The sequence below is a fragment of the Somniosus microcephalus genome, chromosome 18 (genome assembly GCF_052327205.1).
Source record: "Somniosus microcephalus isolate GS21.2 chromosome 18, FLI_Smic_1.0, whole genome shotgun sequence".
Taxonomy (NCBI): Eukaryota; Metazoa; Chordata; class Chondrichthyes; order Squaliformes; family Somniosidae; genus Somniosus; species Somniosus microcephalus.
In genome coordinates, this window is record NC_141004.1 from 21,027,885 (window position 1) to 21,055,685 (window position 27,801).

Here is a 27,801-nt window from a genome sequence, read left to right on the forward strand (position 1 = left end):
ACACTTACATTTGCAAGAACCATATGTTATCTTCTTTAACAAATAAGCATGTGGTTCTCTTATCAGGTCTAAGTTCTTAAACTTGACATTTAAAATGTTTGATTGTCAAAAATATCAGCTGATAATTATTAAATAACACCTGGAGTCCGAGTGTGTCCTTCCACAAGGACGATACAATCGCAAATTTTTTTGATGATCTACATCATTTGACTTTATGGACAATAGAATTGGTTGATACAGACCTGTATAAAATAACCAGACAGTTCACAAATCTGACTAACGTCCTGAGAAGTGCCAGACAAGATGAAGTGGCTACTCATTGCACTCGCTGGCATTCAGCTCTTTGAGTGTTTAATCAGGTAGCGAATTATCATTTTATCTGTATCTATGTATCTAAATTTCCATTCTTGTGTACTGTTGAGTCTGTGTTTACAAGTGCAGTTATGATGAATAACAGGACACAGACAACAGAAGTAAGTAAACAGGTCTTTAGTGATTGAGGGTCAAGGCGGAACTGAGGTACACTTGCTCCGCAGGGTTTATATACCGGTGTGGTCACCACCGGTACTACAATGTACAGGAGCCATTAAAAAGTAGTCCATCACTTTAAGGTATCCTCTTAAGGTAGTACAGGTTACATACACTACAATTCCTCCCCTTTTAGCTTAACAGTGGACACCCCAATTAATACACTACATGAATAATATACATATATACAATTTACACACAAGAACTGTTCAAAGATTCAGTCTCTGAGGAGGCCTCCTGATCCGGCCCGGATAACGCTTTTCAGGGACCTCTGGTTCCCGTTGCTGGGGTGACTCATCCAATTGATCTCCTATGGATTCAACATCATCCAATACGTTCGAGTCTGAGGTAGATGCTACAGGCTCAATAAGTTCTTCAACTGGTGTCTCTGCCGTAGACATGGGGTCGACCCTTGTTCTCGATTCCACAAGTTGGTCAGCATGACGTTGTATTACGTTCTCTCCAAAGTCTACCGTGTACATCAAAGGTCCCTGTCGTGCACAAATTGTTCCAGGTTGCCATTTATCATCCCTATAGTCCCTGGCCATCACTGGTTGTCCTATTTCAAAACTACGAGTGGCCTTTTTATTTACATGCTGGAATTGCTTGTTTTCGACTTCCCGTCGCACATTGGGTTTTAACAAATCCAACCGGGACCGCAACCTTCTGTTATAGAACATTATGGCAGGGCTTTGATTTGTCACTGCATGCGTGGCGTTTCGATATGCCATTAGGAAATTGTCCACCTTGTGTTGTAGTGGAATATGATCTTCACTCATGGCCTTTATTGCCTTTTTGAACGTTTGTACAAATCTCTCGGCCAACCCATTTGTAGCCGGATGATATGGGGCAGATGTATAGTGTTTCACCCCATTCTTTTTCATGAATTTCTGGAATTCTTCTGACACGAACTGTGGTCCGTTGTCTGAACATATTTGCTCCGGCAATCCATTCCTTGCAAATATGGTTCTTAGAACTGCAATCGTCTTCTCAGAGGTAGTGGTCGACATCTTAATCACTTCTGGCCATTTAGAATGTGCGTCTACTGCTATCAAAAACATGGAATCCATGAATGGACCTGCAAAGTCGATATGCACACGTTGCCATGGGGCTGAAGGCCATTTCCACGGATGCAGCTGTGCAATTGGAGGTGCGTTCTGAACTTTTTGGCACCCTGAGCAGCTTTTAGTCAGATCCTCTATTTGTTTGTCTATACCTGGCCACCACACATAAGCCCTAGCAAGGCTTTTCATCTTGACTCCCCCCAGATGACCTTCGTGCAATTCTTTTAGAACTCTCCCCCTTAATTTAGGAGGAATAATCACCCTTGTTCCATACATCAATGTTCCTTGACATACGGACAGCTGTTCTCGTCTGGCTGAGAATGCTGGTAACAGTGGTTCGCCATGTGCTGGCCATCCCTTCACTGTCAAATCGTAGACCCGAGACAGTGTCGGGTCATTTCGGGTCTCTCTCTCAATACCCGCATTGGTGACTGGTAAGCATTCGATGATGGTCAAGTGAAATATCTCGACAGGGTCAACTGCTGGTGCCTCTTCCGCTGTAGGTAGTGGCAGGCGCGACAGCCCATCAGCATTACCATGCTGCTTTGTACCTTTGAACTCAATATCATACTGATGTGCCCCTAGGAAGAGGGACCATCTCTGAAGCCTCTGCACCGTCATTACCGGAACACCCTTCTTAGGGTTAAAAATGGAAACCAACGGCTGGTGATCTGTCAGCAGCGTAAACTTTTGGCCGTGCAGGTAATGGTTACATTTCTTAACTCCCCACACGAGGCTGAGAGCCTCCCTATCTATCTGAGCATAATTGCGCTCAGCGGAGGTCAATGATCTGGATGCAAAAGCGACTGGCCTTTCCGAGCCATCTGGAAACTTATGTGAGAGCACTGCCCTGATACCATATGGAGATGCATCACAAGCTAAGCGACTAGGTAGCGTTGGGTTAAAGTGAGCCAACACTTCCTTAGAGGTGATCAATGCCTTGCTCTTTTGAAAAGCCCGCTTACAATCATCGCTCCACTTCCATGGTATTCCCGTTTGCAAAAGAGTGTTTAGTGGGTGCAACACCGTGGATAAATTTGGAAGAAACTTGTGGTAATAGTTAACCAACCCGAGGAACGACCTCAACTGGGATACATTTTCCAGTGCTGGAGCCTTGACTACAGCTTTGATCTTGTCAGGGGGCTTATGGAGCCCCTCCTGGTCAATGACGTGGCTGCACTCCAAGATTCACTTTTGAAAGAACTCGCATTTCTGGCGATTAGCTCTTAGCCCATATTCTTTCAATCTGATGAGCACCTGCTCCAAATTCGCGAGGTGATCATTATTGTTATCTCCTGTAATCAGGATGTCATCCAGGTAGCATTGTGTGCCTGGGATTCCCTGCAATACCTGCTCCATGGCCCTTTGCCAAATCACTGGAGCCGATGCCACTCCAAAAACCAGCCTATTATACTGATATAAGCCCTTATGTGTGTTGATCGTGAGATACTGTCGTGACGCTTCATCAACTTCCATCTGTAGGTACGCCTGCGCCAGGTCTATCTTGGTGAAGTGCTTTCCGCCAGACAGCGAAGCGAAGATATCTTCGATCCGCGGAAGCGGATATTGCACCATGTGAAGAACTGGATTAACAGTGATCTTGAAATCGCCACAGATGCGAACCTTCCCAGGTTCCCCAGGCTTGTTGCTCAATGAACGCTTCATGACAGGAACAATGGGTGTAGCCCATTCGCTCCAGTCCACCTTCGACAGTACCCCTGAATGTTCTAGCCCTTCCAGCTCTGCTTCCACAGCAGGTCGTATCGCATAGGGCACCGGTCTGGCTTTGAAACATTTTGGGTTTGCTTGTTCTTCAACCTTGATGGTTGCAGTAATTCCTTTCAGTGTTCCCAGTCTCTGTTGGAACACCTCCCTAGCATCGTCTAAGATTTTGGACAGTTGTTTAGGTTTGACGTCGTCCTCCTTACAGGCATCCACAGTCAGTGCTTTTATGGAATGCCAGTCCAATTTTATTCGCCTGATCCATTCCCGTCCTAGTAGTGGCGGACCTCCATCAGGTAACACGTACAAGTCCATTTTCTGACTTTCTTTACCATTGTAGACCACATTTACTTTTATTTTTCCATTGGGGTATACTTTTTGCCCCGTGTATGTTTTCAATACAATCTTCGTATCCCTCAGGGGAAAATGTGAGAATAACCTTTTGTAGTCTTGCTCATTTATGACTGTTAATGCCGACCCTGTGTCCAGCTCCATCTTCACTTGGACTCCTGCTATCTGGAGCATGACCCAGATAGTTTGGTGGTCTGCTGTGTTACCCACATTATGTATTTTCAGACAACCCAGTCCCTTGCTGCTGGAGTCTGAATTCGTCTTCTGTTCATCCGAACTGTACTCTGTCACCTTGTGTACTTTTTTGTACTTCTCCTGTGGTGACTTTTTGCTGCTGGTCTTCTTTCCTGACCGGCATACTCTCGCCATGTGACCAAGTTTGCCACATTGCCTGCATTCTTTGTTTATGAACCAGCACTGGTTCTGGTCATGCGTTGTCCTTCCGCAACGATAGCACTTTACTGCGCCCAATGCCATTTCATTGGTGCTGAATTCCAGTGGCCTTTGCTGTATCTCTGCAGCGCCCCATGCTGCTGCCTCGTGGGATGCTGCAATGCTGAAAGCTTTGTCCAGCGTAAGATCCTTTTCCTCTAGCAGTCGCTTCTGGGTTCCTTCCCTTAGGAGCCCACACACAAACTTATCTCTCAGTGCGTCTGCTAGTCCTGTTCCAAACTGGCAGTACTTTGCTAACTTGCGCAGTTCTGTTAGGAATTCAGCGTTGCTTTCTTCTTTATGTTGAATTCTTCTGTAGAATTTAAACCATTCCGCTATCAACAGCGGTGTGGGGTTTAAATGCTCTTGCAGGATAGTAACAATATCCGCGAAACTCTTTTCTACCGGTTTGACTGGGGATACCAGGTTCCTTAATAACCCGTACGTCTTCGCACCCATCGAGTTTAATAGGGTTAGTGCTTTCTTATCATCCGGTACATCATTCATACTACAGTAAACTTTGATGCGTTCCACATAAGTGGCCCAATCTTCCACATCGTTGTCGAAGGCAGTGATGTTACCCGTTTTCGGCATCCTTGCTGAGTTTCTTCTTTCCCTTCGGATATTATTTAATATGATGACTTTTTTTTTTTTTTTATTAAAGATGGCGGCTTTTCCCGTGCTTGGCGGCTTTTCCCGCGCTTGTCTTCTTGCCCCGCCGACTCAAGATGCCGATTTCCGCGCTGTTGCTGTCCATGCCTCCCAGCTGTCCTTCCTGCCTTTCTTTTCCCATGTATACGCTTCCTTGCGCTGCTGTTCTTGTTGCCCTGCCGCTCCCGCGGTCCTTGAGGCAATAAAGCGCCTTCCTGGCTGCTGCGCGTCTCTGCCCCGATTGCAGTTTATTTTAAAACTGCTTTTCAGCGCTTCTTCTGCGCTGTTGCGCTGTTGCCCCGCCGCTCCCGCAGTCCTTGTGGCAATAAAGCGCCTTTCTGGCTGCTGCGCGTCTCTGCCCCGATTGCAGTCCGGCCCCTGACACCGGCTGCGGTCGTGTCCTTCGCCCTTTCTCTTTGTTTTTCCTCCCCTTCTCCCTCTGACAACTCGGCCGACTTCCCCCCCCATGCCGCTCGATTGGGCTTACCCGCCGCTGTCGAAAAGGGATAATCACTGCCTGTTGCTGATGTTGGACTTCGTGGCCAGAAGACCAAACCGGGATCTCGATGGCCTCCCATGCGATCCTCCTTGGAATGGACCCCAGAATCAGTACTGGGGGAGGTGATGCAAAACTGCCGCTAGGTACGATCAGACTCGTCGCCACTGTTGAGTCTGTGTTTACAAGTGCAGTTATGATGAATAACAGGACACAGACAACAGAAGTAAGTAAACAGGTCTTTAGTGATTGAGGGTCAAGGCGGAACTGAGGTACACTTGCTCCGCAGGGTTTATATACCGGTGTGGTCACCACCGGTGCTACAATGTACAGGAGCCATTAAAAAGTAGTCCATCACTTTAAGGTATCCTCTTAAGGTAGTACAGGTTACATACACTACAGTGTAGTGTTTCTTTGTACTGCAGTTTCTATCTAACAGGATCAGTAGGAGATAGTTTTAGGTTCTTTCCTTTTAAACATTTTCACATGAAATATTTCTTCCATCGTAGACATGTTCCATGAGATAACTCAACGTACATTTATTAACATACCTCTATCTACTAATTATTTACCTGCTTCTGACCATCTCCTTCCAAGCATATTACAGAGGAAAATATAGCATCTGCGCTAAAGTATCAAAACCGTCCTCAGTCATTTTGAGTCTTATGACTTGCATTTGAGCAACTTAAGCTTTTGATGTTTTCTTGCCCAATCCAAACTTTCTATACTTTACCTTGGAGAAGATTCTGAAAACCTATTAATATAGGATTGCATAATTTTTATAGTACAATCTAAAATAGTCCATCATTTCCTAGTATCCATGAGTTGTAACCAACGTATGCAACAAGAGGTTGTACCTTTAACATGATAAAATGGGCAATATGGTGTCCTGGCAGTGAGTTCTCTTGGTAATTTTCCTTCGATCATCAGCATCAAAAACAGGTTGACAGTTTATTTTTCTGATTGCTGTTTGAGGGACTTTGCTGTGTGCAGAATGACTTGTGTTTGCTTAACAACGGTGTAATAATTAATAACAGTGATGGCGCTTCACAAACCAATTCATTCCTAGTGAACTGCTTCGGGATAGTTCTGAGAAAAGTTCAAAAGCATTACATAAACACAAGGGCCTCGATTTTAACTCCTCCCTCCAGCCTGGCGGAAACTGGGTGGTGGGGGGCTGTTAAAATGGAGCGGAGAACCGACCCACTTCGTTCCCGCCCCAATCTGACCAAATGTCATTTTAAATTGCAGGCGGCAAGGACACCCCCCTGTATCCGCTGGGGTCCTCTTAAAATATGCATATTGGGTCCCGATGACATCATCGGTGCCCCGATCTGCGATTTTAACCTGAGGCCTGAGCCGGGGAGCAGTGGTGACTTTCCCGCCAGAACAATCCTGCTGAGGGCTGGATCGAGGGCCAGAAGAGGCCCAGGCAAGGTAAGTTCTTACCTTTCAGTGTTAAGTTTCCATGTGGGCCAGGAGCAGGATTGCTCTTCTGAGCCCCACAAAGTAACCTTGAGCCTCCCTTGCCCTGGGTTTCATCGCCCCCCTTCCCCTGATTGCGACCACCACTGGACAGCCTACCCCCACTCGCCACACCGCCTCACCGCCTCACCATTTAACCAACAGTCGGAGGACCGTTCGGTCCCCGGCCACGGACTCTTGCTGCCTGAATTCCTGCTCCCGCCTGCTGGCCAGGCAGTGATTCCTGCCAGGTTTGAGTGGCAGTCCGAGTCTGCATATGGAAATGAGCCCGGGAATTAAAATCTCTCCAGGCCTATGCATGCGGGTTTGTCGTGCTCCCTGGATTCCCCCAGCCCAATTCACCGATTCCCTCCCCAAGTTAAAATCGAGGCCCCAAGTTTCTTTTCTTTTTTCTTTCTGCACCTATTTCAATTAACGTTCAAGCAGCTGCTGTTTTGAAATAGGTTTTTGTATCTCTGATTGACCTAATTTTGAACCATTGTTACAATGCTAGTCCCGCAATCTGCAGAGTTTAATTAAAAGACTAGGGCATGTTGCTCACAACTTTGATTCATCCCCTACTGTGTGTCATGTTTATCTTCACAGAGTTCCCTTGATAAAAGGTAAATCTACCTGTAAGGCTCTTGAAGAACGTGGGTTACTTGGGGAATTTCTGAAGAATCACCCACACAATCCATACTCCAAATATGCAGGACTCTTCAACAGCCAGTCCCTGGCTTCAGGCGAGCCACTTAGAAACTATTTGGACGTAAGTAATCGCTGTCATTTTTGCTGAGGAAATTTAAGGGCAACTTCACTGATCCCGGGGGAGAGTTGAGATTGAAGGAACCTTAGAGATCCAATGCTGCAAAGTAGCAGCCCTATCTTCTGAGCACGGTGCACCACTGGGAGTGCAGCACTGGTGAAGTTACCCTCAAGTTCCATGTCAATTGTATTTATTGCAGTAGACCTCCATAGCTTTGCACCGGTTATTGGACGCATGGGGTTAATTTTGACTTTGGGAGGTAGTGTAAAACAGGCGATATCGGACTGGCCACCCGTTATACACCTCTCCCAATTTTGGCTTCCACTGAAGTCAATGGAAATTAAAATCAGGGCAGCTGTACAATGGGCGGCTGATCTGATTTCCCCCATTTTACACTATCGCCCCATGTTATCATTAGCCCCCCACCCCTTGTGTTATTCAAGGAATGTGTTATTAAAGAGTAGGGCCTAGAATTTCAGTATAGCCAGTTTTGGGGCGCTAACGTTAGCGCCCGCCCGAAGTTAGCGCCCGCCCCAAAGTTGCGCCCCCTTGCCGGAAATTCAGTGGCTTCGCCCTAAGAGGTTGGTGGAGCGCTAAAAGAGGCGTTCCACTACTATCTTTAGGCGCTAAGCCGGCGGTGCAGAGGGATAGTGCCGAGGCAGGGCGCAGCGTGGGTGCGGTCATTTTTTGATTGACAGCAGACCCCGTGGCGCCGACCAGCTCTTAAAGGGGGAAGGGACGATTTGGTCTGCTGCCACGCCCTGCACACTGCAGCTTTGCAAATAGGCCTCAACACTGCTGCTCAGCCCCAGGGAGTCATGGCAACGCCAGAGAAGGCCCGTCAGCGTGCCCTGCGCTTCTCAGAGGGTGATCTGGAAATAATGGTGACAGCTCTGGAGAAGAGGCGCAGGATCTTGTTCCCAGAGACTGGGAGGAATCCGAACCACCAAGATTACACCAGAGCCTGGAAGCAGATCGCCAACAGGGTGACGTTCAGCGGCGATGCCCCCAGGACCCACAAACAATGTCGTAAAAAATACAACGACCTGACCAGGATTGTCAGGGTGAGTACCCTTTCCAGTCTCCTCCTCATTCTTGCATGTACACCTGACATGATGGGCAAAGGGAGCTGAAAGTCCTAATGGCCAGCTCTCAGCCAGCAGCTTTGGGACAGTCATGAGCATCAATTGCCCATTCTGCACTCTACACTCTGGCCAAGCTATTCCACCATGGGAGGCAGTGCACAGTACATCAGGGCTACACTCTGGCCAAGCTATTCCACCATGGGAGGCAGTGCACACTACATCAGGGCTACACTCTGGCCAAGCTATTCCACCATGGGAGGCAGTGCACAGTACATCAGGGCTACACTCTGGCCAAGCTATTCCACCATGGGAGGCAGTGCACACTACATCAGGGCTACACTCCGTACTTACAGCCCGTCCTTTCTCTTGCAGGCTAAAGTTGCCTATAATCGCCAGGCCCGTGCCAGGACCAGGGGAGGCCGCGCCAAGCTGCAGAAGCTCACTCGCCTGGAGGAGCGCGTGTGTGGGCTCATGGAAGCCTGGCTGATCGTGCCCACAGCGTGCGGAGCAGCCGACCCTCCACTGCCCGGCAATGGTAAGGACCTCGCCTTTTGGCCCTCTCGCGTCGCACTTGCGCATCTGAGCTACCTCCTTTGCCACTGTCCCACCAATGCGCTGAATGCCACCAGTCCTAACTCCCTCGCTGACGCCGTCTCCTCACTCTGAAGCTACTCTTGTGCATTCCTGCTTTCAGCTGGTGACGACCAGGACCCTGAAGCTGCCAGTGACAGCCCCTCCGAGCAGGAGGAGGAGGAGGAGGAGGAGGAGGAGCAAGCGCAAGCCGGACCATCAGGGGAACACTCAGGTCCCGCAGGAGAGGACGAAATGATTGACACGTCCTCACTGGATGAGTGCCTGGACCAACTGTCGCAGCGGATTGCAGCTTCTGGGACCAGTGGCGTCCAGCCACCCAGGAGCCGTGCGCGTGGGCCACGGCCTTCCCCCCAAAGGGGGGAAGGATCAGAGGGGAGTGCAGTTGATCAGGACACTCGCCGCCACCAACGTGGCAAGGTTCCCCTAGTTCGGTCCCCTGCTCCCCAGCGGGAGCGTCCCGACTCCAGTCCGGACACCTTCACCTCGGAGGAGGGGCGGAAGCTGGACAAGATGGCCGAGGATTCGGACCGGCGCCACACGGAGCTCATGAGCGTGGTGGGGCGCATGCCTGAGGCCATCGAGTCGCTGGCGACCAGTGTGCGCGAGTTCGGGGCATCAACTGCCGCGAGTGGCCGCATGCTCACTGATGCCGTCAAGACCCTGGCGGGTGTGATGCGGGCGCACACCAGGACAACAGGGCACTCACTGCTGCCACACGCGCTGTCTCAGGCAGGCATCGCCAGGGCAGCCGCCGTGCTGGAGCATCCCAGCGAGCCGCCCCTCGCCTGATTGTTGCGGATCCTGCAGTGCGGGCCCGGCCGAGTGCCAGCGCGCCACAGCACCAGCCAGCGCATCCCAGACGCCAGCTTGCCCACATTGCGCCATCCGTCGCCGCCACTCCCCCACTGGGGCGTCAAGGGCAAGCGGCTGGAGCTGATGTTGGCCAGGCTCAGGTGCGCCACTCAGCAGCCGGCCCCTCGATGCCCAAAGGCCGTGTAGGCCGCCCCCCAGCGGCATCTGGTGGAAGGACATCTGAGCCTCAGGTGCCTTCCCCCAGCCTCGCAGCAGCCACTGGGCAGAGCTTGCGAAGGAGCAGCAGGCCGGGCAGGGGAGGCAAAAGGCTGGACAAGGTCTCGCCCTCGCGGGCCACTCAGTAGAGGGTGTGGCCAGCTTTCGTTTTATATGGCGGTGGCCATCTTTCTTTTGCCCATGGTTGTTTGGTTCGTGGGCTTATTTTTTGTGTTAAGGCCGAGGTTGAGGCCAGGTTTGTACAAATGTGGAGTTACTCCTCCCCAGTTTGTGGGAGTGAGTCGTTTGTTGGGCTTTTTGTGGGGCCCGTTGATTATTTTTGGGGATTCATGTGGGAAGGGGTTTTCATTTTTGTGTAATAAATAATTATCTTTATTCATACAGTCTCCATGGTTGTTCTTGTTAGTGTTTGGTGGCTTCGCCGGCTGAGGGCTTGCGGAGCGGCTGCATTCATCTTCCCTCATGGCCACAAGGCATTCCCTGACAGGGGGCTTAGAAGTACCGTGTAATGAGGTGGCGTCGCGCGGCCCTTGGCCCTGGTCGCTCCCTCCTGGGAACGTACTCCTGCACCTCCTCCTCCTCCTCCTGCTCCTCCTGCTCCTCCTCCTGAGGTGCTGCTCCAACGTCAGGTGGCAGTGCCTGAGTCCTGCGGATAGCCAGGTTGTGTAGCATGCAGCAAACTACCACAAATTGGGAGACCCGGTCCGGCAAATACTGGAGAGCTCCTCCGGAGCGATCAAGGCAGTGGAACCGCTGCTTGAGGACCCCAATAGTTTGCTCGATGATGTTGCGGGTGGTTTGATGGCTCTCGTTGTAGGCCTCTTCAGCAGCGGTCCTGGACGCGCGGAGCGGGGTCATGAGCCAGGTACACAAAGGATAGCCTTTGTCCCCGAGTAGCCATCCTCTTGGGGGAGGCTGTGCCTTGAACATGTCGTGCACAGTACTCTGCCGCAGGATAAACGCATCGTGGCTGCTGCCTGGGAAGCTGGCATTGACAGCCATGATGCGCTGCTTGTGGTCACACACCAGCTGCACATTCAGAGAATGGTAGCCCTTCCTGTTGCGATACTGCTCGCCATGCTCCAGAGGGGCCCGCAAACCACATGCGTACAGTCAATGGCGCCCTGCACCAAGGGGAAGTCCCCGAGTCTTGCAAATCCCAAGGCGCGCTGATGCTGGCTCTGCAGGGCCATGGGGAAGGAGATGAATTGGCTTCTCCTTCTGAACAGTGCTTCGGTCACCTGGCGGATGCAGCGATGCGTGCCGTACTGGGAGATGTTTGCTATGTCCCCAGCAGCGGATTGGAAGGAGCCGGTGGCATAGAAGTTCAATGCCACCGTCACCTTCACTTCCACCGACAGAGACGTCCTGCACCTGAGCTTTGGACGCAGATCTCTGCGAAGCAGGTGGCAGATCTCTGCAATCACCTCCTTTCGGAATCGGAGCCTTCTAACACATCGCGCGGCACTCATGTTTAGGTAGGAGCGCTGCTGGCGGTATAGCCTGACTGGGTAAGGCCTACGTGGCCGACGCATGTAGCCCCCTCTGCCTCTAGCCAGGGCTGCCCCTCTCACAATGCGTCTGCGAGCCCTACGGACATGGCGCTGCAGCTCCGCGTTGGCACCCCATGCAACCCCCATCAAATCCTGGCAAACAGTCAAATTTCCAAAAGGCCACTTGCAGCGCTCTGGCCTGACTCCAAAAATACCTGAGCTGTTGCTGCTTGAAACCAGTTAGCTATCCTCCTTGTTGTGTGTCCAGAAATGCGTTGCACAAGAGTGTTTGCTGAAAAATGGCTGGGCTTTATACTGGAGGGTATGTCCCCTTTAATTTGCGCCCCCCGGGGCCCGCGCTGGTTGTGTTGCGTTCCTTTTTTCAAACGCTCCGGCCGCCAGCCGCACAATGGGGCGGTCCGACTGAAGTTTGGAATCGGGGCGGCCAAAGGGCGTTGCACGAGGATGTGACGTCATTTTCTGCGCGCGCATCCGGGCGGGCGCTAAACTTTGCGCCGGCGCTAACGGCCAACTTAATTTGGGGCGAGGCGCAAACTGCGCTGCGCCCGGGCCCTACACGCATAGCGCCCGAAATGCACTTCTCTTAAGGCGCTAACTGCTGGCGCAAGCAACTGAAAATCCAGCCCTAGATGTCCAGAATCACAGGGCTGGATTTTCAATGAGGAGTCGGGTAGGAGGCGGGACTACAACTTTCGGGGTTGTAGCCCTGCCTCCATCAAGTTCTAGCCAACCCACGCGATTTTGACTTGATTGACCTTGTTGAGCCCGCCCAGTGGGCTCAGCAGGCCAATTAAAGGCCACCCGGCAACAGGTGATGTCACAGATTGATATTTCATCTGTCAAGACCATTTGACAGATGAAATATCAGCGTTTCACAGCTGTTTGAAGCTGTCAAACACTGACAATCTGTACTCCAAGTTAATTCCTTCCTGTCAGGATGATTTAGAGATCTCCCCGGAACAGAAAGCTGAATGCTGGAACTTTTGACAGATCGCAGCCATTCTGCTTTCTGTGCCGGTGAGATGAGGGACTCCTGAGACCTGAGGGAAGGAAGGCTGTAAAGGTAAGTAAATGTAAGTAAAACTTCGATACATACTTTAAACACACCAAACACACTTACCTCTGCACTCCTGCACCCATCACTCACCTGAACACCGGACATCTCGACCCCTCCAAGCCCTTCATCCCGACGGCCCGCCTCGGTAACTTGGCATCGTTTGCAGCCATTGGGAATCTCACATTTCAACAATGAAAATAGGGATTAGGCTAAAAACTGCCTGTTAACTACCTGTTAACGGGCAGTTAATTGGCACTAATCCCCTTCCCGCCTCGGGGAGGCGGGTCCCAGTGCGGGTCGGGCACCCGCCTCCTTTGAAACTGGCATGGAGGCGTGTTGGGGGTGGGATGGGTTCGTGCCCCCAAGTTAGGGATTTTAACCCCCCACACACCTCCAATCCCGCCTTCACGGCCCAATGACAATCCTGCCCTAGATCTCCAGGATCACAGAGTTTAGGTTATGTGACTTGATGGACAATATACTGCATTAATATAATTAGAAATTATATTTAGCATTGAAAAATTCCTGAAGAAAATAAGAGTTGGTAAGATGTTTTTAATTTTACCTGGAAGGCATTCTGTTTCTACGAGGTAGGTGAGCATTAATCTAGATCTGTAAAATTTTCTCAAGAAAGGAAAATCAATGCAGTTACAACAATTTGCATTTATATAACACCCCTGATGTAGAAGAACATCTATGAAAAATTAAGGTAGCGGGGAAACAGCAAAGATCAAGCAGGGGATCAAAAAACACAATGGGGCAGCTAAGCCTTTCGGTAGCATTTGAATGGGGGGAGAGAGGTAGTGAGGTGAAGTAGTTTGTGGAGAGAACGTCAGAAAACAGGAGCAAAGTGAGTGAAAGAAGAGTTTTCAGGGCTGATTGTAACTCTTGGCAAGAAGCCGGTGGGAACAGGCGGCGTTCCCGCCTGGGTGGTTTGAGTCGGAGGCCGGACAGATTTCAACTCTAAAGTAGAGCTGGTTCTTCACTCTCTCCAGGAGTGGAGTTTGTGGGCTGGGATATACGACTGGAGAAGATCACTCGGATAAAGTGCAGTGTGACTGAAGGGATTTGAAAATGAGGATGAGGGAGCCAACAAGCTGGGAGGCAGGGTAACAGTGACAACGACAGGAGTGATGAGCACTCAGGAACTTGGTAGCAAAAACTCGACCACAGAGCGGGGAACTAACTGAAGCTTGTGAAGATTGGAGGAGGGGATGCATTTGAGAAATCGATACTTGAGGTGATGAAGGCATGGATTAGGGATTTTGTACCGATGCGAGACAGGTAGGGTGAAGTGAGCAACATGAGCAGTCTTGGTGATAACCATTTGGGATAAGAAAGTCAGGTCAAAGCCGACCACAACCCAAATCCAAGACTAGATGGTGCTGCGAGCAGTCACACAAGACAGCAACAGCCTGAAGTTGAGAGTGGTGCCAGAGAGATACGTGTTGTTGGTGTACAAGTGAATACTGATGCTGTGCTTGTAACAACATCTAGGGTTAGGGTTAGGATTAGGGTTAGTCCAAAACACCCTTTGTTCTCAATCATACAGGTCTTTCTGTTCCTGTGACGGGGTGCACTGGTTTGCAGGGGTGCAGTGTGGGGAGGATAATCGGGCAGACTCCTATATAGGCACATGCTCCTTCCAACCTAATTTGCTTCTATGAGCTGCGCCTAGACAGTCCAAAACACCTGAGCACAGGAACTTGAACATCTGCCTCAGTGTGTGTCTATATGCACTGAAATTTAGTACGGCAACACTTGGTAAATTATAACTTACCTTGTTTGATCTATAAAATATTCTGACAGATGTATTATTTTGGAGCTATCAGCATTGGAACCCCACCACAGAGCTTCATCGTCCTCTTTGATACTGGCTCCTCCAACCTTTGGGTCACATCAGTTTACTGTAACAGCCAAGTATGCAGTAAGTATACGTAAACAGATACAGTATTAGACTTCCCAAGATTTCGTTGGCATTTTCCGCTGAGTGATCTGGGCATTGATTGGGAAATTGTTCCAAGGGCACAATCAATTGATCACCAATTAAAGGACACATAAACTTACAGAAGGTGGCTAAGAGTGTTAAGGGTATATTTGGTGGATCCAGACCTTCTGAAAATACAGCCCATTGATTCAATGTGTCAATGTATATGAAAATACATTTGTTAGAGTTGTGAGGCCTGGTGCTTTGTTTCTTCAAAGATTTGACTTACAGAAGCCTACATTTGTCAACAGGGACGGTGGAAGTCGATGTACAAGTGCCACCAGCACAAAACATACTCCTAAAAGTTAATCCAATTTAGCAAATGTAAAACCAACTAGGTCAAACTTTTAATCCACATAATGCTGTAAATTAAAGCCACATAACCACCTGACTAATTATTCTAATTATAACTGTTGAATGAGTTTGTGAGATAATTGGATAATGGAATTTAATCACATTACTACAGTGTCATGCCAGTTAGGAAGGATGCTTAATAAAAGAAAATAATGCTAGAAAAAGGTGCTCTGGGACAAGGTAGTGCACTGGCCTTTCACTCAGAGAATTGGGTTTAAATCAAGCCCATACTGTGTCAGCCATGGCTCAGTTGGTAGCACACTCGTCCTTCTGAGTCAGAAGGTTGTGGGCTCAAGTCCCAATCCAGAGATTAAACACCAAAACCTAGGCTGACACTCCAGTGCAGTACTGAGGGAGTGCTGCACTGTCAGAGTGTGCCACCTTGCAGATGAGACGTTAAATCGAGGCCACATCTGCCCTCTCAGGTGGACATAATAAATCCCATGGCACTATTTCAAAGAAGAGCTGGGGAGCTCACCCCGCTGTCCTAGCCAATGTTAACCATTATTCAATATCACTAAAACAGATTATCAGGTCATTATCATGTTGCTGTTTGTGGGAGCTTGCTGTGCGCAAATTGGTTGCCATGTATCCTACATTACAACAGTGACTGCACTTCAAAAGTACTTCATTGGCTGTAGAGCACTTTGGGACGTCCTGAGGCTATGAAAGGTGTTGTGTATGTACCTTTAAGAGAATGACTGGTCTCAGACTGCAGTACCGGCAGTGACCACCCCTGTATAAAAGGCGCTAGAGAGCCTCTGTTGTTTAGTTTCGTTTATGCCTTTCACCAGTAAAGATCTATTTGTTTTCACTCCTGCTAGTCCGTGTCTCAATCATTCACGGACTTAACACTGGCGACGAGTAAGAAACGTACTTACCTGCAACTCGGCAGCAGCTCCGACGACGTTGTTGAAGGTCGGAAGAAAAAAAAATAGAGTCCATTGAAACTCGAGGAACGGGCGTCGACCGTCAATCATCGGGTTCAAGGCTTTGCAGGAGCGACGTTCCAGAGCCAGGCTGGGTTCCTCGGTCCGTGGTTTCCCAGCTAATCGGGCTGGTGGCAGGTAGTGCTCTGATCCTTCCTGGGCTGCGGCGGGCTGAAGCTCGATCGGGTGGCCTTTCAACGGGGCCGGGCAGCGAGTCGGGAAGCAAAGAGAGAGAGAGAGGGTGGAGCACACAGGGCGCGGCCGGTGTTTCGAAGCTGGGCAGCGTTCGGACCTAAGAAGAGGGAGGGAAGTGTCCCAGAGGGTCCGCTCCACGACGGAAAAATAATAAAAGAAAAAGAATACGCGCAAGAAACCGCGGAAAGCAGCGCTAACAACAGCGGGGAAGAAGACAAAACGCGGGAGGCGCCATTTTGTTAAATCGGGGAAGAAGGCAAAGCGCGGGAGGCGCCATTTTAGATTTGCAAGATGCCGAAAACTGGCTGTATCACTGCTTTTGATAATACATTAGAGGACTGGACCACGTATTTGGAAAGAGCCGAGGTATATTTCGAGGCAAATGAAATAGCAGAGGGGAAAAAGACATCAATATTGCTAAACTTAATGGGCGCTAGAACGTACGGCCTATTGCGGGATCTGATTACTCCAGCCAAACCGAAGGCGAAGAGTTTTAACGAAATTGTTGCTGTTCTACAGGAGCACTTAAACCCTGCACCGCTGTTGATAGCAGAAAGATTTAAATTCCACAGGAGAACTCAGCACAAAGATGAGAGCAATGCTGAGTATCTTATGGAACTACTCAAGCTATCAAAGCACTGCCAGTTCGGAGCAGGACTGGCAGATACCCTACGGGACAAATTTGTCTGTGGACTCCTGAGTGAAGGAACACAGAAGAAGTTACTCACAGAAAAAGAGCTGACGCTAGATAAGGCTTTCAGCGTGGCAGTATCGTATGAAGCAGCAGCCAGGGGAGCTGCAGAAATTCAACAAAAACCACAGGAATACGGCACCCACGAAATGACACGGGGATTTGCAAAATGTTATCGCTGCGGCAGAACTAACCATGACCAGAAGGACTGCTGGTCCAAAGACAAAATATGCAGACAATGCGGGAAGATTGGACACATTGCACGAGTTTGTAGGTCTGGGAAGAAGACCAGCGACAACAAAAAGGCTACTAAGGAACCGTACAAGAAAGTACAAAAGATGACGGACAGTAGTTCCGAAGACCAGATGAGCGATAGTGAATCCGAGAACAGGAGATTAAGCTGTCTCAAACTTCACAATGTAATCGCAAAAGAGGATCACCGAACCATTTGGGTCACCCTCACGATAGCAGGGTCCCAAGTTAAAATGGAATTGGATACAGGATCAGCGCTAACCATCATGAATCGACGAGACTACGAGCGGCTATTTTCACACATACCCTTGAGAGAGACATCCATCATCTTGACGATGTATACGGGGCAAAAAGTATACCCCAGAGGAAAAATAAGGGTGCCTGTCGAATACAATGGCAAGAAAATACGGAAATTGTATCTCTACATACTGCCAAATGGTGGACCACCGTTATTGGGACGGGAATGGATCAGGAAGATAAACTTAGATTGACATTCCATTCATGCAATGACGGTGGACGGTAAAAAAGATGAAGACGTCACTCCTGGACGATTGTCAACAATCTTAGCTAACGCCAAAGAGGTATTTCAACAAGAACTGGGCACGCTTAAAGGCGTAACTGCCTCGTTAAAAATAGAAGAGAATGCAGTTCCCAAGTTTTTCAAAGCGAGACCGGTACCATATGCAATTCGCCCAGCCGTCGAGGCAGAGCTGGAGAATCTGGAGAAGGCGGGCATGTTGTCTAAGGTCGACTGGAGTGAGTGGGCGACACCCATCGTTCCTATCATGAAGAAAACATTAAGCAATAAGTCCGGAGAGCCAAGGAAGATTCGCATCTGTGGGGATTTCAAGGTGACGGTGAACCCTGTCCTTCACACAGTTCAATATCCTCTTCCAAGGATAGAAGGCATCTTCGCCTCGCTGTCTGGAGGGAAGCGTTTTACAAAAATTGACCTAGCACAAGCATATTTGCAGATGGAGGTTGAAGAGTCCTCTAGAAAGTGTCTCATGATAAACACTCACAAAGGTCTTTACCAGTATCATGGATTGGTATTCGGAGTAGCATCGGCTCCGGCGATATGGCAAAGAGCGATGGAACAAGTTCTGCAAGGGATTCCGGGGACTCAGTGTTACTTGGACGACATCCTTGTAACAGGTGAAGATGACAGTGAACACCTTAACAACCTAGAACAGGTGCTCACTAGACTACGGGAACATGGGCTGCGAGCCAACCGCCCCAAGTGCGAATTTTTTAAGAAACAGATATCATATTGTGGCCACGTGATTGGTGAAGAGAGGTTACATAAGTCCCCTGACAAAACTGAAGCGGTTGTTAAGGCCCCAGTGCCTGAAAATGTGTCGCAACTGAGGTCATTCCTCGGGTTGGTGAATTACTATCATAAGTTTTTGCCGAATTTGTCGACAATTCTGCACCCGCTGAACGCCCTGCTACGAACGGGGGTAGCATGGAAATGGAGCGATGATTGTAAACGTGCTTTTCAGAAGAGTAAGGACTTAATCACTTCAAGGGAAGTATTGGCTCACTACAACCCAGCACTCCCAATCAGGCTGGCATGTGATGCGTCTCCCTACGGCATTGGGGCGGTACTGTCACATAAATTCCTTGATGGTTTGGAGAGGCCGATAGCTTTTGTGTCACGCTCGTTAACTTCTGCCGAGCGTAACTACGCCCAGATTGACAGAGAGGCCCTCAGCCTAGTGTGAGGGGTGAAGAAGTTCAATCACTATCTGCACGGTCAAAAATTTACTCTACTAACCGATCATCAACCTCTTGTCTCCATTTTCAACCCTCAGAAGGGCGTACCGATAATGACAGCACAACGGCTGCAGAGATGGTCCCTTTTCCTAGGGGCACACCAATATGACATCGAGTACAAAGGAACTAAATAGCATGGAAATGCTGATGGATTGTCACGTCTACCGTTGCCGACGGTGGAAGAAGAAGACCTTGCAGTGGATCCAATGGAGTTATTCCACTCGACCATAGTCGAATGTCTCCCTGTGACGAATGCAAACATAGAAAAGGAAACACGGAATGACCCGACACTATCACGGGTCTATGATTTAACGGTGAAGGGATGGCCAGCACATGGCGAACCACTGCTGCCAGCATTCTCGCCGAGAAGAGAACAGCTGTCAGTGTGCAGAGGAACCTTGATGTGTGGATCCAGAGTAGTAATTCCACCTAAGTTGACAGATAGAGTGCTCAATGAGCTTCATGAGGGTCATCTGGGTGGGATAAAAATGGAGAGCTTAGCCAGAGCGTTTGTGTGGTGGCCGGGAATCGATAGAGAAATCGAAGAGATGACCAAGAGCTGTGCAGGATGCCAGAAGGTCCAAAACGCCCCACCACAAGCTCCTCTGCATCCATGGGAGTGGCCCTCATCTCCATGGCAAAGGGTGCACATTGATTTTGCTGGTCCCTTCATGGACTCAATGTTTTTAATTGCGGTGGATGCACATTCAAAGTGGCCAGAGGTAATAAAAATGTCCTCAACCACCACGGAAAAAACTATCACAGTTTTACGAACCATATTCACCAGGAATGGGCTGCCTGAACAGATTTGCTCTGACAATGGACCACAGTTTGTGTCTGAAGAGTTCCGGAGTTTCTTAAAGAACAATGGTGTTAAGCATTACACATCTGCCCCATATCATCCAGCCACTAATGGATTGGCCGAGAGGTTTGTCCAAACATTCAAGAAGGCTATCAAGGCAATGTGTAATGAAGATATACCCCTACAACACAAGGTGGACAACTTCTTGTTTGCCTACCGGAATGCGACACATGCGGTTACCAACCAAACTCCAGCCATGATGTTCTTCAAGCGAAGACTACGATGCCGCTTGGATTTGGTTAAGCCAAACGTCCGAAGAGATGTGGAGAACAGGCAGTTTCAGAATATGAATGAAAGGCCGACCAGGAGTTTTAAGATAGGTCAACCAGTTTTGGCCCGGGGCTACCGCACTGAGAAATGGCAGCCAGGAACGATTTGTACACGACAAGGACCTCTCATGTATACCGTGGACGTTGGGGAGAGCATTGTAAGACGCCATGCTGACCAGATTCTTGAGTCACTGGAAAACGTCAACTCCACACCCCGATCTGATACACCTGGTAATGAAATCGACGTTCCAATTGCAGCTACCACAGAACCGGTAATATTGGAAGCAGAGAAACCAAACAACGACATTGATTCTGAATCAACATTGCCAGAAGAACCTGTTACCCCAAAGAGGCGTTATCCAGACAGAATCAGGAAGCCTCCTCAAAGACTGAACTTATAATTGCTTAACTTAACCACTGTATCTAGTAACAGTAATTGTGATTGTAATTCGTTATCATTTAGTTGTTAAATGAATGTTATGTACTGTTTATCTAAAAGGGGAGGAATTGTTGTGTATGTACCTTTAAGAGAATAACTGGTCTCAGACTGCAGTACCGGCAGTGACCACCCCTGTATAAAAGGCGCTAGAGAGCCTCTGTTGTTTAGTTTCGTTTATGCCTTTCACCAGTAAAGATCTATTTGTTTTCACTCCTGCTAGTCCGTGTCTCAATCATTCACGGACTTAACAAAAGGTGCTATAGAAACACAAGCCTTTCTTTTTTGTCCTTTCGCGTTGATGGGCCAAAGGTCTCCTACATAAAATCAACTTGGGCCGTCGTAACCTAGTTCCTCATGATCATGGGCCCACAGGACATGAACTGTGTCCTACTGTGACACGAACTGGCAATCTGACTCAGAGAAGCCATACGATGGTTGTATGGAGAAACGGAAAATATTACATTGATGTGTTACAGCAGAGGCCCATTGTTGGGACAGCACAAAGGTAGCTTTCCTCTAAATCTAACCCATGCTGTACTTGACCCTGTGAGCTCGTGATGCTACTGCTAGTTGCCTGATATGTAAAGTGGTTCAATAGCCAGCACCAACATCCCCCACCTAAATGAGCGCAAAATTCAACAGAAACAAATGGGACTACAAATAAAGAATTAGAAAGAAGATTTTTGGTCAGATCTATCCTTAACTCAGTAGTGGAATAAAACAACCAAACCATTAAATTGAGTGTTATGAAGCGTGTACTATTTTTGCAGTGAACCACAAGAGATATTCACCAAGCAAGTCCTCAACATATCAGACAAGAAACCAACCGTTCACCATTCAGTATGGTGGAGGCAGTATGGCTGGGGTCCTGGGTGTTGTGTATGTACCTTTAAGAGAGAACTGATTTTATACTGTAGTACCGGCAGTGACCACACCTGTATATAAAGCCATAGCAGGCTTCTGTATTTTCAGTTTAAGCTTACCCTCTGTTCAGTAAATACCTGTTATTATTGTTCTCCTGCAGTCCGTGAATTATTGATACTCGGACACTACACTGGCGACGAGCAGGTTCGAACTCACCTGCAGTACTGCATCACCTCACGGCGATCTTTCCCTGAAGAGAAGCTTCTTGGAGGTCGAAGTCAGAGCAACGGGCGTCGACCGCGGGCAACCGCCCAGGGATCCATCGGAGTTCGGAGAATTGCAGGGGAGGCTGTGGAGAGCTGGGCTTGGCTCCCGAGGCGAGGTGTTCCGGCAAATCGTGCTGGTAGCAGGTAGTGCGCTGACCCTTCCGGACTGCGGTGGGCTCGAGCTTGATTGAGCGGCTCTGCAAAGGGGCCGTGCAGCGTCGTCGGGAGGAAAAGAGAGAGAGAGAGGGTGGAGCGCACAGGGTGCTCAAAAACCGGGCAGCGTAGAGAAAATAAAAGGAGGGGAAGAAAAAGTGAGACGCGCCGAAGCCGCAGGTCACCGCTATTAACCTGTAGAACGCTAGGAGCAGCGTGGCAGCAAGGGGAAGAAGGAAAAGCGCGGGAGGCACCATTTTATTCCATTGGGGAAGAAGGAAAAGCGCGGGAGGTGCCATTTTAATCCATTGGGGAAGAAGAAAAAGCACGGGAGGTGCCATTTTAAACCACACAAGATGCCGAAGAGTGGCAGTATCACTGCTTTCGACAACAGGTAGAAGACTGGACCACGTATGTGGAAAGAATTGAAGTGTACTGCAAGGCAAATGAGGTGGCCGATGGAAAGAAGGCGTCGGTATTATTAAATTTGATGGGCGCGAGAACGTACGGCCCATTACGGAATTTAATTACCCCAGCTAAACCAATGGAGAAAAGTTTTGAAGAGATTGTTAATATCTTAGAGGAACACCTAAACCCTACACCGCTGCTGATAGCAGAAAGATTCAAGTTCCATAAGAGAAACCAGCAAAAAGGTGAGAGCAATGCTGACTATCTTACGGAACTACGCAAGTTATCGAAGCACTGCCAGTTCAGAGCAGGACTGGCAGACACCTTAAGGGATAAGTTTGTCTGCGGGCTCCAGAGTGAAGGAACCCAGAAACGGCTACTTTCGGAAAAGGACCTGACGCTAGAACAGGCTTTCAGCATGGCAGTATCCTACGAAGCAGCAGCACGGGGAGCTGCGGAAATACAACAGAAACCACAAGAGTACAGTGCTAACGAAATGGCATATGGAGCAGAAAAGTGCTATTGCTGCGGCAGAACAACCCATGATCAGAAGGACTGCTGGTTTAAGGACAAAGTATGCAGCCAATGTGGGAAAATGGGACACATAGCAAGAGTCTGCAGGTCGGGAAAGAAAACCAACACTAAAAGAACTACTAAGGAAAAGTACAAGAAAGTAAAAAAAATGACAGACAGTAGTTCAGATGATCAGGAGAGTGATAATGACTCCGGGAACAGGAGACTAAGTTGTCTAAAGTTACACAACGTGATCGCAAAGGAGGATCACCAAACCATTTGGGTCATCCTCATGATAGCAGGGTCCCAAGTAAAGATGGAATTGGGACAGGATCAGCCCTAACTGTCATGAATCGACGAGACTATGAGCGGCTATTCTCACACATACCCTTGAAGGACACGTCCATTGTATTGAAGACATACACGAGGCAAAAAGTCTACCCCAGAGGAAAAATAAGTGTGCCAGTTAAATACAACGGCAAGGAAACACAGAAACTGTACGTATATATACTACAAGATGGAGGACCACCATAATTGGGACGTGAATGGATCCGAAAAATACAATTGGATTGGCATTCCATTCAGGCGCTAACTGTGACTGACAAAAAGGATGACGACGTCACACCTGGACGACTGTCAAAAATTCTAACTGACGCGAAAGAGCTGTTCCAACAAGGACTTGGGACTCTAAAAGGAGTAACAGCAACGATAAAAATCGAAGATAACGCAAACCCAAAATTTTTAAAGGCCAGAGTGGTACCGTACGCGATCCGCCCAGCCGTTGAAGCAGAGCTGGAGAGTCTGGAGCATTCAGGTATGCTGTCCAAGGTGGACTGGAGCGAGTGGGCCACACCCATTGTTCCTGTAATGAAGAAATCATTGAGCAGTACGCCTGGGGAGCCGAAGAAGGTTCGCATCTGTGGGGACCTCAAGGTAACTGTGAACCCAGTCCTGCACACAGTACAATGTCCACTGCCACGGATAGAAGATATTTTCGCCTCACTATCTGGAGGGAAACGCTTTACGAAGATTGATCTGGCCCAAGCGTATCTACAAATGGAGGTGGAAGAAGCATCTAGGAAATACCTCACGATAAACACTCACAAAGGTCTTTACCAGTACAACCAACTGGTATTCGGGGTAGCATCAGCCCCGGCTATTTGGCAAAAGGCGATGGAACAAGTCCTGCAAGGGATCCCGGGGACCCAGTGTTATTTGGACGACATCCTGGTTACGGGCGAAAATGACAGTGAACACCTTGCCAACCTGGAGCAGGTGCTCACTAGATTACAAGAATATGGGCTACGAGACAACCGCCCCAAATGCGAGTCCTTCAGGAGACAAATCTCGTATTGTGGCCACATGATTGATGAGGAAGGGTTGCATAAGTCCCCAGACAAGATTGAGGCAGTAGTCAAGGCTCCAGCGCCGGAAAATGTGTCGCAACTGAGGTCGTTCCTCGGGTTGGTGAACTACTACCATAAGTTCTTGCCGAACTTATCTACAATTCTGCACCCACTGAACGCCCTGCTGCAAACTGGAGTAACATGGAAATGGAGTGATGAGTGTAAGCGTGCCTTTCAGAAATGTAAATGCCTAATCACTTCAAAAGAAGTATTACATAAGAACATAAGAAATAGGAGCAGGAGTAGGCCAATCGGCCCCTTGAGCCTGCTCTGCCATTCAATATGATCATGGCTGATCTGATCCTAACCGCCAATCTACTATCACAGAACCATCTCCTGAATCTAACAGAATTAGACACACGAAATAGGAGCAGGATCAGGCTACATGGCCCCTGGGCCCGTTCCGCTACCCACAGGGCCATGACCGATCCGAACCTAGACTCATGTCCAAATTCCTGCCCGCTCCCCATAACCCTTTATTCGCTTTACTTCTAGGAAACTCTCTATTTCTGTTTTAAATTTATTTAATGATGTAGCTTCTAGATCCCTTTGTCCTTCAGTACTTTCCAGTTTCTTGCTCTACGATTTTTCCTGCCGAAGTGCATAACCTCACACTTTCCAGTATTGTATTCCATCTGCCAAATCTCTGCCCACTTACTTAGCCTGTCTATGTCCCCTTGCAGGTTTTTTATGTCCTCCTCACTCACTACTTTCCGTCCCATTTTAGTATCATCTGCAAACTTTGATATGTTACACTCGGTCCCCTCCTCCAAATTGTTAATATTGATTGTAAAGAGTTGGTGACCCAGCACTGACCCCTGTGGAACACCACTAGTTACTGATTGCCAGTCCAAGAATGAACCATTTATCCCAACTCTCTGCATTCTGTTAGATAGCCAATCCTCTATCCATGCCAGAATATTACCCCCAATCCCGTGATTTTTTATCTTAAGCAAAAATCTTTTGTGTGGCACCTTGTCAAATGCCTTTTGGAAGTCTAAATACACTACGTCCACTGGTTCCCCTTTATCCATCCTATATGTTACTTCCTCAAAGAACTCCAGCAAATTTGTCAAACATGACTTCCCCTTCATAAAACCATGCTGACTTTGTCCCATTAAATTATGATTATCCAAATGTCCTGTTACTGTCTCCTTAATAATGGACTCCAATATTTTACCTACCACAGATGTTAGGCTAACCGGTCTATAGTTTCCAGCCTTCTGTCTACTGCCCTTTTTAAATAAGGGCGTTACATTAGCAGTTTTCCTTATTATGAATGCTCCTCGCAGTAAGACACAAAGCCTTCAGGTTTGTTTTTTTAACACTCTTAGACCTTTTAGAATTATTATTTATTGTGGCCATTTTTGATTTAAACCCTTGATTTATCTGAGTGCCACTTTTGCTTTTCTCCTTCCTGTCTTTTGCTTCTATCCTCGTTTCCCTTTCCTCTGTCTCCCTGCACAGGTTCCCAAACCCCTGTCATTTTAGTTTAAACCCTCCCCAACAGCACTAGCAAACACTCCCCCTAGGACATCAGTCCGGGTCCTGCCCAGGTGCAAACCGTCCAGTTTGTACTGGTCCCACCTCCCCCAGAACCGGTTCCAATGTCCCAGGAATTTGAATCCCTCCCCCTTGCACCTGCTGCTCTTGTCCTTCTAGGTGGTGGAGGATTCGGGATTGGGAGGTTTAGCTGTCCTCCCCCTTTTGGTTTGGATTCCTCCACAGGTGATTTCGCCCTGCAAGCTCGTTTTATGTGTCCTTGTTTCCCACACTTGTAGCACTTTTCCTCCAGAAACCAGCATTCACTCACCAGGTGATCGCCCTTGCATCTATAACATGCCTTCACATGCTCACGTTGTGCTTTCTGACGCATGTTCAACTTGTGCACAACAACCTGACCTGCAACTTGCGTAGCATTAGCCCTGTCTGAACCCTGTATTTCTTTTACATCTCGGTTCGCTGTCTCTATGGCTTGAGCAAGTTCCAATGCTTTTTCATAAGTAAGCCCAGTCTCGGATAATAATCTGCGCTGCATTCGGTCATCCATTATTCCACAAACTAGCCTATCTCTCAGCATTTCCTTCAGGTTGTTCCCATAATTGCAATCATGTGCTAATTTACGCAACACCGCTACATAGTCCATTACACTCTCTTCCTATTTCCTGTTCCGTGAATTAAACTTGAACTGCTGTACAATCGCACTAGGCTTAGGGTTGAAATGTTCTTTTAGCAAGGCCACTAATTCAACAAATGATTTGTCTCCAGGCTTTACAGGACTGAGCAGATTTTTCATCAAACTGTAGGTTTGGCTTCCCACTGAACTAAGCAGAATGGCTTTCCTTTTTCCAGCATCATTTATTTCATTTGCTTCGAAAAAATAACCCAACACTTCACAGTATTCCTCCCAGGTTTGTGCTTGACTATCAAAAGCGGAAACCGTTCCTACCGTGGTAGCCATGCTCTCTTCCAGCTGGTAGCTAACTATAGCTCCTAATTCTGTTGTTTAAACGTCCTGGCAGACTTTTCTTCTTTATTCAGAGTCCTTTAGTTACCTCGTCGCCAAATGTGATAAATCCATGTAGTGAGACAAGGAATCGAAGAGGAGAGGTATTAGGATTAATAAGAGTACTTTATTAAATGACTGCGAAACAACCAGGCAGCCTTGCATCCAGGCATTGCACCTTTGCTGACCTTGGCAGGAAGCAAACCTCTGACCTTAACAGGAAGCAAATCTCTGACCTTAGCAGCAGCATTGGCTACAGCACCACCTGGTGAATAACCTTAATCATAAAATCACAGGTTACTATAACAAGTTAGCTTTTTTCTTTTGTCTAGGTATTGAACATAGCTATCAGTCAGCAGGAATTTGGTTGAAGTGAGTCTGAACCTGGGAATTCATTCTCCTACGCTTCATTTGATGGAATTCTCGGATTGGCCTATCCAAGCATTGCAGCATCAAGTGCCACACCTGTGTTTGATAACATGATGTCTGATGACCTGGTGGAACAGGACCTGTTTGCTTTTTACCTGAGCAGGTCGGTTTTCTTACCTTCTTGTACTTCCATCTCCGTAGTTCCCTGCTTAAAATAGTGTATTTACTTAAGGCCACCACAGAACCTTCTTTCTTTAAAGCCGATGGGCCTTTTCTCGCCCTTCCTTGTGTTTGTTCTCTCACCTGGATGAACTGTTTTCATGTCAGGTGACCTCGCCACCTTCTAGCAAAGTCTGAAGCACGTCCAACTGGATCCCAATGGACAAATTCAACTCCTTTAGATTTTTTAATTGATTTATAGATCCAAGATGGGAAATTGGATAATTGCAATCTCTTTCAGGGATTATGGAAAGAACAACGTTTCATTCCAACCAGCACAGTGAGGATCAAGTTTTCTTTTCTTATTTATTTCGCAAAATATTGGCTTGGGTCTAATTTCCACTGGTTAATGAAGCCACATTGGGCCAGCCAGTAAAACATATTGTTAATCAGGAATATCTGAATCTCTGTTTATGCTCATTTCAATAACATTCTGGTTAAATTGTTTTACAGAGAGGCTGGTCAGTCCGGAAGTGAAGTGGTATTTGGTGGATATGATGAAAACCACTTTACAGGTCAAGTTAACTGGGTGCCCGTCACTCACCAAACTTACTGGCAGATCAGATTGGACAGGTAAATGACTGACCCAT

At 48.1% G+C, this 27,801-nt stretch overlaps 1 pseudogene; it reads left to right on the top strand.

Moving 5' to 3' along the window:
• The first annotated feature begins 303 nt into the window (after window positions 1-303).
• Window positions 304-27,801, top strand: part of LOC147105100 (pepsin A-like) — a 30,714-nt pseudogene continuing 3,216 nt past the window's right edge.